The 12,376-nt window shown below is 41.0% G+C and overlaps 1 protein-coding gene across 6 annotated transcripts in view; it reads left to right on the forward strand.

Annotated features, from left to right (window-relative positions):
- Positions 1 to 12,376, forward strand: part of LRIT1 (leucine rich repeat, Ig-like and transmembrane domains 1) — a 129,107-nt gene that overhangs the window by 100,129 nt on the left and 16,602 nt on the right. The gene's annotated exons all lie outside the window — the stretch shown is intronic.

The raw sequence follows: 12,376 nt of genomic DNA on the forward strand, positions 1-12,376 counted from the left end.
GTTTCTTCTTTCTATTCTTTCTTTTTCTTCTTTAATTTTCTTCACTCATTCTTCACTGCAGAACAACTAGTGCTTTTCCACAGACTTACCCATCTCCCTGACTAACAAGCATGATAGTTTCTATTTTGATGCATAACTTTCTTCATCGTCATAATCCTTCTGCGAAATGGGAACAAAAAGGGAGCTGAGGCACAAGGGATGGTGGCTTTCCCCAGCTCAGGTTCTGCACTGTGCTGACCTGGCTCATGGATGGTTGAAACATCAGGCAGAGAGAATTTGCTCCAGATGTGGCCAGGGCTTCTTTAAAGATCTCTTGACTACACAGTGGAGGTGCGCTTACAATCAGGGGTCTTGGCTGAAGCCAGTGGTACAGTGATTTTTTTGCAGTTTTCCTGCAAAAAATCTGAAGCAATCAGAGCTTCAAGACGGTTATGAAACCATTTTGCTGTGTTTTGTGATCTCTGTTATTCAACGTACAGCTATTTTTGGTGGACGTAATTGCCTAGATGGATATGCTCTTGGATTTTGAAGTAGCATTCAGGAGGGCAAGATATTTGTTAGGCTATTCAGATGTTTGGCTTAAATAGAGTAAAATTGCATTGCACCACATAAATCCATCGTTATGTTTGTCTTTCACTCACCTACATGTCTTGATGAAAAAGAAGGTGACAGCCCTGCTTCCTAGCATGGCAAATGACTGATTTAAGCCCGTGTTTTTAATAGTGATCCATTGTGCATTCTTGCAAAAAATTAGTGCTAGATCTTGTGAATGTGCTGTAAATCTTTTTAGTGTGATGGTTTTGAAAATAGATGGCTCATTATAATGGTTGTCAACATAAAGCTGCACAGCTCTTCCAGACTAGGGATAAAGGACACGGGTGTTGTTTGAACTGCCTTCATGAGGGCTGTCAGGTGCTTTCGGTTGCTTGCCACTGTACCTCACCCTCTCTGCCAAGCAAATGTGATATGCTGCTGGTACTTTGTGTGCTGTGTATTCAAGTCTGTGGTATATTGTTGCTCATGACAAAATTATTTACTCCAGTAAAGTAGGTTCCTACCTGAACCCCTTTGCATTTAGCAGGCCTTTATTAGAGTGAGTATTGTGAACATGTTGGCTGCTTTTCTTTAAGTGCCTTAAATATTCTCCACAACTAACTTTGTTCACTTCCTCAGTGATGAATCAGATAGTGCAAATCAGTCACAGGCAAGCTTTCCAGCGGTGGTTCAGCATCTGACTCAGGTGCAATTGGTATAAATAGGAATCTTATGCATCGGACCCTCAATAGCCATTTTGATGTTGAGTTAAGCTGCCTTTCTAATAGTTCACTGGGATAGTATGGGGTGATGTATGGCTGCTAAGTTCAGTTAGCGATAAACAGTTCTCTTCAAGCAAAGAGGAGGTGAAAATGGGGAATAATGTAATAAGTTTAGTAGAATTAAACAAAGCTGTATTCACTTCCTTTCCCTCTTTCTTATGTAAGACACGACCTCACATCATGTATTCCAGTAAAGTCAGTGAAAGCATGCAAAAGATATGAGGTTTATCAAAGGCATTTATTAGCTCCTTAAATTATGAAGTTGTTTAACGATCCCTTTCTATTTTATGCACTGTTTCAATAGCTACTTGCTGTTTCAAAATCCAGGGAAAGGTCTTTCATTCAATTCGATGTTATCTTACAGCCTCACATTTTGAATTCCCAGCAATCTCCTCTCTCCATCAATAAAACATCCATTTCATTATACCTTCTCATTTAAGAATAATTCACTAGTTACTAATCTCTTTGCAAGGAACACATAGAAACAGATCTGATGTATTCTTGCCAGATGTCCCTATGGATTTCATAAGACTCTATGGATTTGGTAGGAGCATATTAATCTTTGTAAAATATGCATTGGTACAAGCACAACAAAAAAGGTGCAGTGCAAAGATAAAACAGCACTCATGCACTCTGAATTTTCTCCAAGCAATCAATGCAGATTACTGACATACTTTTTTATATTCACAGCAAGAACTTCACTAAATTGACATATTATTATTCCTTTGCCTTCCTAATCCTTTCTTCTGATTCAGGTTTACCCAAATCATCTTTGACTTCTTATATTGAAAAACACATTTTAAATAAATATATCATTTCAGCATAAGCAGGCTCGGAGTATCACCACACGGGGCTCCAGTTCAGTATCACAGAGTTGTGGGTAACCTTGGTTCTCACTGGAAATACTCCTCAGCAAGTGAAGGAAACCAGAAAGGATGCTGTCTGGAGACCTTCTAGTTGAACTGCTGCACATTTGTTTTGATCTGGAAGCAGTGACTGGGAATACATCCCAGACTGTAAATAGGCACTTGGTGCTGGCCACAGGAGGCATGATGCAGGGGATAAGCCCACAGAGCAGTTTGCTTACAGGTGTTAGCCCTTTGCCTGCAGCAATGTACCAACCTTTTTCCCAAACACAGTCCCACAAACATGCCCCAGAATCTAATTTTCTTGGCAGCACAGTTTGGAGAAAGAAGCGGTGATGAAAGCCTGGGGATGACCAAGGAGGCTTGGGGTGGAGGCAGGAGACAGTGGCCATGCTTGTGGCAGCGCCAGGGCCGGTGGGGAAAGCCAGCATGGTGCTGAGACAAAATCCATTCAAGAACATACAGCTCCCTTATGTCAAGGGTGCAATGCTCCCTGGGTGGTGCGATGTGGTGCACCGCACCATGCCATGGCCTGGTCTCTGCACCATTCTTGGGACCAGGCTGTGGCTGGAGCCTGCACGCTGCTGCACTTCAGGCATTAGAAGGATGAAAGTTGGTGAAGAGTTGCAAAGCATCACCGTTCTTTCCTGCGGTTTGTGTTGTCTCTCTAGAGATGGGTAGCTTAATTCATAGCAAATTGAATACATATTTGATAAACATACATGTATGTATTCACTTAGGCTAGAAAATAATGTTACAAAAATGTTAATCACATCCTATCTTTATGAATCTTTGCTGGATACAACAATCATGATCCTTACCAAATATATGTAATTGTTGCCTTGATCTGTTGGCCATCTTTCAAAACGCATTTTAGGCACCAAGAAATGATATATTTTGTTTTCAGTTAGTGTGCTAATTTTAGGGTCATATGCATATTCACAATATAATGAAATACACTATCGCTGCATGCCGAATAGTGGCAAACTTCAGGGCTTTGAAGGAGGAAGCAGTCCTACACAGTATAGGATATACCTAACACCGTCTTTTAAGCTTGCCCTGCAGATCTCAGGCCTTCCCGCAGCATGCAGAATAATAACTCTTTCAGGAATTATAGCTCAAAGATCACTGCCCAGTTCTCAGAAGAAATTTGGCTTTCAAGAAGGGCTTTAGTTGTATTGAGAGGATTTGCACACCAGCTCTCCTTCTGCATACTGTTGCTCTTGTAAAGGAAAAACGACGATCTGTCTGGATCATTCCTCAATGAGTTTATGCTACTGACCAGGTATGTAAGTGGATTTCTAGGCCATGTATGGCAAAACCACCTCATTTTTCCTGTCACTGTGGTCTTGTATATCTTGCCTGTGTTATCAGTCTTCTACCAGCGTGTCTCTGTAGGGATGTCCCAAGAATTTCTGCTAATTCTTCTGAATTCTTCTAGGGAACATGCTTTGGCGGGGGAGGGAGGGAGTTGGACCTGATGATCTCTTGAGGTCCCTTCCAACCCCTACAATTCTGTGATTCTCTCCCAGATTAAGCCTGAATTCTGCACAGCTTTCCTTGACTTCTCTATAAGACCTTTTTACAATGAGAGGGATTCATCATATCTGAATTCTTCCACATAAGAAAAAAAAAAAAAGAGGAATCTGCATATCATCTAGTCTAAACTAGGCTTCCTCTACTGTTACCAAAGGCAATGGGCAGCTCCCAGCATCACCAGTCTCAGGGCAGGACAAGATGTGCTCTGGAGACACATCTTCCTCTTCACTAACTGTTGAGAGGGCCCAAGGGCTGGTTCAGATTGGTGCCTACTTTTCAGGAGGTTATTTTAAGGAGAAGTCCAATCATTTGTACCAAACCATAAGAGATTTGGGGCTTTCCACTTCTTTTGAAGCCTGAGGTTAACTTCAGTCATTGCCAGCTTCTGTCTTCTTTAGGCTTCTTTCTTCTCCTGGAGGTTCCTACAGAAACCTGACCAAATATGATGGATGTATCAAGGCCTTTTGTGTTATCTAAGTGCACTTTTTAGTGCACATTAGGGATGATCAATAGAATTATTTGTAAACCACACTTGTTTTCTACTACATTTCCCTAAAATAAATGTTATAAAAAAAAAAAAAAGATTGCCTGATTGTTTTACTTTCTGTTATCCAATCCTTTGAGCTCAGTCCAATAAGCAATTTCTTCAAGTTGAGTTCTCTTTTATAATAGAGTGGAACAAGACATGTAAAAACTACATTACATTATCTCACAAAACTGCATTAATCATGATGAGGACATAGCCTTTACAGGATCATTTGTGCTCTTGTTGTCATCTCTAATGTGAGAACATTGCTGAATTGTTTTTTGGTTGAAATGTGCCATTTCAGAATGATAGTTCCAGGCCCTCGTATTCAGCTTTTGGTTGCTTTACTCCTGATTTTTTACTCCATCTTTTTATGGGAAAAGACAATCAATTCCTGAACTGAATCTTTAGTAGGCTGAATCTCTCCATGAAGAGGAAACCTTGATTGGGAAATTACTTTTCAGACAGGAGAAATAAAAAAAAAACAACATAGGTGTCTTACAGGTAATCTATCAAGTTGGAGCAAGAGAGAATGGGAACAAATTGTTTTGCTTATATGCCTCCAGCAGAATGAAATAACCTGCCAAACACTTTATATAAGGCATTAAAGCAAACATAAATGTTGATTTTAATACTTTAATGGATGTGTTTACTTAATAGTGTAGAATTGCCTGGAATTGTTGATATTAACATACAGGCTCTGAGGAGTAAACCACCAAGAAGACCGGAAGAGGCACTTTGTATCTTTTCCCCTATATATTGGTATAAAAGCTTAATGTCCATTATTACAGATGATTAAACTGCCCCCGGAGGACAGGGTCCTTTCAAAGACCTTGCACGTACCTTCACTCTTGTGCGAATTTCTTACGGAAAGCCCTAACTAAAATTTCATCTCATCGTGTATTTTCTGCAGTCTGACACACTACTACTACCTTCTGCTGTTGTCCTTGGAGCATCAGCCTTCCCCATGTTTCTTCTGGTCTGAGTGCAACTGTAGGGACAATTGCCCAAGCAAAGATCCTTGAGAGTAAAATGAGTTTTTTTCTGAAGACAGATCTGCACAGATTTAATAGTACTGCATCTGTGATTGGTGTCAGGCTGAGAAAGTCAATGCTTAGAGGAAGCTCCTGATCATTGTAGGCTTTCCTCATCTCTGAGCTTTCTTTCTCAGTCTTGTTTTGGTAAGGATAGGTCAGCACAATTAGGCCAGTTGTATATTGTCAAGGGTTTAAACAAATGAAGGATGGGTCATAACAGAAATCAGAAAGACCAAAGTGCGGTGTTTTTCCTTCTGAGCTGGTACCTCCCCCTGTGGGTCAGTGGGACAGTTGTGGGAGTGAGGCACTACCTGGGGCATGCTCTCATTTTCTGCTGTTATTATCCAAAGACTCCCACTCTTATTTCATACAGCTGTAGTAAGTAGTTAAATGATTGTATTTGAAAAAAAAATGTATATAATGAAGTATTTAGTCCAAGAATGATCGGAGTACTGTAATTACATGAGAAATTCTCCTGTTACGATCCCACCAAATGCGTATATATAAATACCTTGCATCATTGAGTAGACTGAGTGGAGCTTATTGCTCTGAGAGAAATAATGTGAAGAAAATAAAATACTCCAGGGCAGAAGCTTTTATTTTCCCTTTCCTCCTACCTTTTTTCCCTTCTTCTGTTTTCTTCTTCCTTTTTTTGTTTTCTCTTCTATTTTTCTTGGTCCTTGTGTGGAAGACTCAACTTGCAGCTTCCAAGAAATTTACCAGAACTGCCACAAGGGCATGTACTTGGCCTGTGAAATCTCGAGACTGTAGGCAGGTAAATCAGGGTAGGAAAGCTGGTGTTTATCAGACTGGAAAGAGGGCAGAAGGTTGCTGTGTAAAACATATTATGCTCCATCTGCATTCAGAAGCCAGATAAAAAGTGCAGGAAGTTTAATTCTTTTTGCATGCCTGAGGAAGCAAAATAAAACAGGCACTGTTTCCTAAGCAGAGGTGACTCTGCAGGGCTTAGACTAATGCTATTAAGATCCAAATCAGAAAAGGTTGTTGCAGTCAGCGACATTACTGCATGACCCCCTCTGTCATGCAGCTAAGGATACGAAGTCCAAAGTTAGATGATTTTGTTAAACTTCAGGAACCTTACTGGATTTTAGGGAATGCATGTACAAGCTAAAGAAGAGGGACCAGGAACATAAACCTAAAAAAATTTACTTATTTTAGATACATATGTCAAATACAATTATGGTATGTCCAGCCATCAAAACACACTAATGTGGAATGATACGTGGCTGCTGCAGCTCAAAGAGGAATAGTAGGGTTTTTGTGAGGGAGAATAATGCTGCTAGACATCACACTTATGCCATTCTAGGTTTATGTTTTGGTTATTCTATATAGAGCATTTCTATTGCTTTTTCTGTTCATGATAACTAGAAAGAAGATTTAAGTCTAGATGTTTATACTTTTGTGTGTATGCATATATACATACAAATATATCTATATATATACATGCAATCAGACAATGATATACTTGATTTGTTTGTATCTTTCTTTCCTTAATTTTGGTGTCACGTGTTTCACCAGAAGTACAGATACTGGTCTTAGAGTGCCTACACCTCGCTGGAGCTCCCGGGCATTGTTTCAGTATAAATGTGAAAGAGTCAGCACTTTGTAAACCATAAATTCCAGGAGGGAGAATTTGCTGCAATACTTCTCTTTGCCTGTTTTTCTCTCTCCCCTGCTGCTAGGTGTAAAGTCAAGAAGGCTGGCATAGCAGAAAGCCAATAGATGCCTATAGCATGTATGCTCATTTTGAGACACATAGGTCTTCCTGTGAGCTTAACAAACTAATCAGAAACACTGCTATCCCCAGAAAGATTCACACTGTGCAACTCAGTTGTGTTGTCACATTTGGTGTTTTTCTGTTTGTTGTTTTTGACAGTAGGTGGGTGTGTGTTATAGTAGCTAAAGCTTTTACTGATACAGAATTATACATACTTTCTGGCTGTTTGTTTGTGGGTGGAAACATCTTCCAGCTTCCATCTAGTGGACAAGACAATACATTCACTCTCTCATCAGCTCTCAGACTAGTAGCTTTGAAGACAGCCTTGCAGAGGGCTTTTAAGAAAGAAATATTTAGTTCATCTGGAGTTCTCCCTCAGCGAATGAGTTCACAGAGAGTTTGTCCCTGAGAATTTTGCTCTGGGGTCCTGTATGCCTGAAGCAAGAAGCATTTGCCTGTGCCTGTGGAGCCTTTGGAGAAGAGGAGTAGAAGAGCCATGGCTGTGGTGGCTGGCCCTCTCCTCCCTTAAGGTATCACCTCCTCCACACAGGGCCAAGCTCGCCTTGCGGGCAACTGAGGGCTTGAAGGAATCAATTTCCTGTTCCCAGAGATAATGTGTGTGACAGGGACGGGGGCACCCACCACAGTAAATCTATGTCATGACAAGACCTACCTAGGTGTGCGAGCCCAAAGTGAAGGGGGAGATGCAAAGTGAAGGGGAGATGCAAGGTTTCTTGGTGAGTCCCTCCATCTTCTGCTGGAGTTCACTTCACTGAGCATTGCTGGTTGCGATGTGGCCTTGTGAAGCGGCTTCTGCACAGACAGAAACGGGTCAAATGCTGCCTTCATGAGGGAGGTCCCCCCCTATGTTTATGTCCCCCTTGGGTTTGAGGTCTGTGCTCACTTCTGCTGCTCTGTACTGGCCATAACACCCAAGGCAAACATACACAAAAGAAACACCACCAGAAGACTTTTATTGCCCAATGCTGGAAACCGTTTAGGTTTCTTTTATTTCTTCAGCAAGCCTAGGGATCTATTAATGACTTCAGTCCTATACGTCTGGAGAAGCTGCCTTCATTGGCATTAAGTGCAAGATCCAATTTAGAATGACGTAATGCATTAACATGCTCTTGACTTGCATCAGTGGGGAGGATTTTCCACTTTACAAGATATGCCCTGCCAGAAGCTTCTTGGAGATGCATTTACCTAATGAAATTGATTTAGCATCTGGCCTGTGTTGCCTGCTAATAAAACCTTTCAGACAAAATCATGATAATAAGGTATTTTATGGCTTTCATTTATGATAAAATATGCTGTTTTATTTGCTTTATGCCATCTTTCTCTGAGTATATGGAGGAAAGAAATAAATTCTGTCCAGTGGCCATATTAAAAAAGAATAACTCAGTAGAGCATGCTGAGCTTGTCACTTGAGTGTTGCTCTTGAGCTCCTGAGCAAAATCAACTGGTAAAACATTTCTGGTTTCAGAAAATCTATATGGGGAGAAAAAGTGTAAACTGTAATATCAGGTAATTAATTTTACTAAGAACAAAACCAAAACTATTCTCTAAATTACACCCCATACAGTTTTGAAAGACAGGAAGGATTGCCATGTGCTGAACTTCTCTGACTGTTACTGGCAGTAGGTTTTGACCCCATTTGCTCTGAATTTACTGACACCACAAATTTAAGCAGGGGATCTGGCCATTCTCTGGTGAATGCAAAACAAATTCTTAAACCTTTGCAGAATGACATCTGTTGCTTCTTAGAACATTTTTTTTTCTAAACCATATTTTTAGCTTGAAGCAGAGAGGAAACTCTTTACTTCCTAAGTAGCAGCAAGGACAACTATTTCTGTCAATTGGAGAGCATAACCATGTCCATGGAAGTGAACAGCCATCGCCTCACCTGATTAACTTCTGTAGTTTCCTTGTGGTGAGGCCCATCCTACTCTCTTGACCACTCAGATCAAGGCTAACGAGGTTGTATCCATGGCTTGAAGTGTAACCCATCATTTGCATAGTGGTCATGTGCCAGTGAAGGAATATAGGGGAATGTAGCAAATGGAGAGGAAGACCTTAAGTGTGATAAAACAGAACTATGTTGTTAGTTGACTGGTCCTCTTCTCTCCCTTTTCTACATGTCTGTGACATACCTGCACATACACTCCAAGGTGAGAGAAACATGCTAATATTATCACTTTTATTTATCTTGTTTTACTAATCTTTCAGCCTACCACCAGGTCTTTCTCTTTCTTGTTCAGAGGCAAGTCGGTTGTGTTACCTAAATAGCAGCTTTCTTGACAAAGTACATGGCATTAGCAGTTGCTAATGCATGCTTTCTTGCTTGCTCTTGTTTATTATAAATTAAGTTTACTTCTGCTCCCAGTATCTCGTTGTAATTTAAGGTGTTTCATTTGTGAGGCAAAATTAAGGCTAATGAAAGCAAATCTTAACCATACAGTCACTGGTTACTATCTACAAGGTTGTTATTCCAGAGCTGCAGTGGAGGGAAACCACTTTGTCAGATGCATCGAAGACACTAGAGGCAGAAGGTTAATTATGTGGTATTGCTTTTTCAAGTAGAATTTAACTTCAGTGGGAAGAGAGATGTTTCAGTCAATGCTGCAAATATTGAGCTGAGGCAGTCCTGGGCAGCAAGGCACACTGACCAATGAGTGCACTAAAAAAACCAATGAGCTTGGTCTGAGCTTGGAGAACATTAGGGGAACTGAGAAATCATTAAATCTAGAAATGGGACCTAATGGAAGTTGATGAGAAAACAACTATGGGTATTTAAAGAGCAGCACTGCATCACATTCCTATCTCTTCAGAAATAAATAATGGGACACTTGAATATCTCTTTGAAGAACAATAAATGTAGAATGTGAAAATAGTATGGAGACAAATAATCTTTTGGGCCATCCTCTTAGTAAATGATTTCTACAAGCCTTAATTAATTATTGGAGTTACTTGTGAAACAAGCTTATGTGAAACTATGGCACCATAAAATGTCTGTTTAATATTTAGCCCCAAACCACATCTAGATTACCTTGAAACTCTGAGAGTTCATTACCCAGAATTATTGAAAAATTGCCAATGTAATTTCATTCTAATGAAAAACACGGGATGAATTCTGCATAACAACAATACGACAAAAATCATAGTAAGCAACCTCTGTTAGGACCAATGCCTTATTCTGCTGCTGTAACACTCACATACTCGTTAACTTTCGGGCAGTTTGTACGTTGCAACAGGTATGTGCAGGTTGCTGCACTTCTGACTGGTAACTTCTGTTCCTGTATTTGAAAGGAAAATCAAATCAACAGGTCTTCAACAGGGAACAGCGTTGAAAAGGACATGTGGGAGGTGAACTCTCAAGCTGGAGCTACCTCAGCTAGTTTATCCTCCATGCACAGGCGGATCCTCAGCCCAGGCAGGAGAGCAGGTGGCGGTGGGGAAGCGGCAGAGACTTGAGGGTAGTTATACCATGTAGCCTTCTGCAGCCAGTTTAGCCAAAGAACCGGGCTCTTTCAATTTTATGTTTCCAGTGGGAACAGAGACCAACTTCGGCAACAGGCAGCTCAGGTTGTCCATGTTGCACTTGCTCTGAAAGATCCTGACCATCTTTACAGCTACCTAGGACCAGTCAGCCTAGTTAGGGATCTCAGATGGCTGCACAAGGTTGGGTTGCATGAATGCCTTACTTTTCCTCCGTGGGACTGCAAGTTAGGAAGACTAGAAAAAATCTACACAGAGATCTGCGTGGTTGGCAAGGAGATTTGAGTTTTGAGGAGTAACACCCACAGCAGATCTTCAAAACACATCTGTCTCTCATAGCACTCTCAGGTGGAAGCTTTACCAGTTGAAATTTCTCCCTCCCTCCCTCCCTCTCTTCCTCCCTCCCTCCCTCCCTCCCTTCTTATAAAATGTATTTTGAGATAGATTGTTCCTATTTCCTCCCTGTTTTTTTGGCAGTTCATGCGATTTGATTCTTCCATGCATCTCTGCAGAAGGGCAGCTGTATGTACAACCAGACTTTTGAAAAAGTGCAGAGCTGTAGTTCTTGCCCTGGGAAATCTGAATTTAGATAGTCACCTATATTAGGAGGGCAGAAGAATCTGTGATGGGCACTTTTTCTGATCAATTTGACTATAATTAAGATCCAAGAAAGCCTAATCTTTAGGGAAAATCTTTGTGGTTGTAATTTCTTTCCCTTTCTCCTCTGACCTTAAGTGAAGAAGAGGAGGGAAAGCAGGAAGTGGCTGGTGCTGAAAGGCCAATGGGTTGCCAGGTGGTTTCTGCCTTAGCCAGCTACATTTGATCTCACCCCCCCATTTCTTTGGGAGAATCTGATAGCAGAGCTCCTATTGATTTAATGGGGTCCAGGATTTTGGTCGAGTTGCTCTTGTTCTGTGCTGGAATGAGGCATCTGGGGCTCTCCCCTGGAATGGCGCTGCGCGCTGTGGCTTTCCTGCACTCCAGAACTATAAGTGAAACATTTTCCTAAAGCATCTCTAAAGAGCTGTGTCTGGTTAGTGCTTTATTGCTAGCTGTTCAGCTCCATTTAATCACTCCTCACTTCTGTTATGTTTTTAACCTGTGCTTTCTGTTTTGTGCCTGACATAGGGGTCAGTTTTTCTGCCAAAGCTGTTATGCAGTCTGACTGGGAAGAGGGGGAGTAGCGATCTGATCCGGTTGAAAGTAATCAGCTATTAGTTTCTCCAGAGGTTTTTACTTTTAAGGGAGTGTTGTGCATTTGTGGTGTGAGTGATTTACATACGTTCACACTCATCAGAAAATAATAGCCCTTGTAAGCGTGAGATGTCCTTGCTAGGATGAATTCTGTTCCTACCTCAAATAGCAGCCTCTTAAGCTTTACATTTTTGCATATTTAGGCTCCATTCTTCTCACACGTAGTGGGTTTTTTGGAGTCAGATGAAGACTGCTGAAAACATGGGTCATCTCCATCAGGACAAAGTAGTTTGATATCCAGACCTGGGTTGTCATTAAGATAGTGCTGAGTTTATCTTCCTATTCCAGAAGCTGTGCCATGGCTCTGCATTGGGTGGCATTCCCCAAAATGGTCCCTCATCCAGGCGTTGCTGTGTCAGCATGTCAGAGCACTGTGCTCAGCCCTGCAGGCCTAATAGGAACTGAATTATGTGGGTTATTCATTGTTTATTAACATCAGGCACGTTGCCAACAGCTCAATAATTGTTTGGTCAAACTCAGATTTTTTAAAATAAAATAAAAGTTTTGAATAGTATCACTGCAGAATATTTTCAATATTCTTCTATGCGAGGCTTATATTCCATAAGCACAAGAAACTGTTTTTAAATATTCCCAAAGTCACT

Source organism: Anas platyrhynchos, chromosome 6 (assembly GCF_047663525.1).
Source record: "Anas platyrhynchos isolate ZD024472 breed Pekin duck chromosome 6, IASCAAS_PekinDuck_T2T, whole genome shotgun sequence".
Taxonomy (NCBI): Eukaryota; Metazoa; Chordata; class Aves; order Anseriformes; family Anatidae; genus Anas; species Anas platyrhynchos.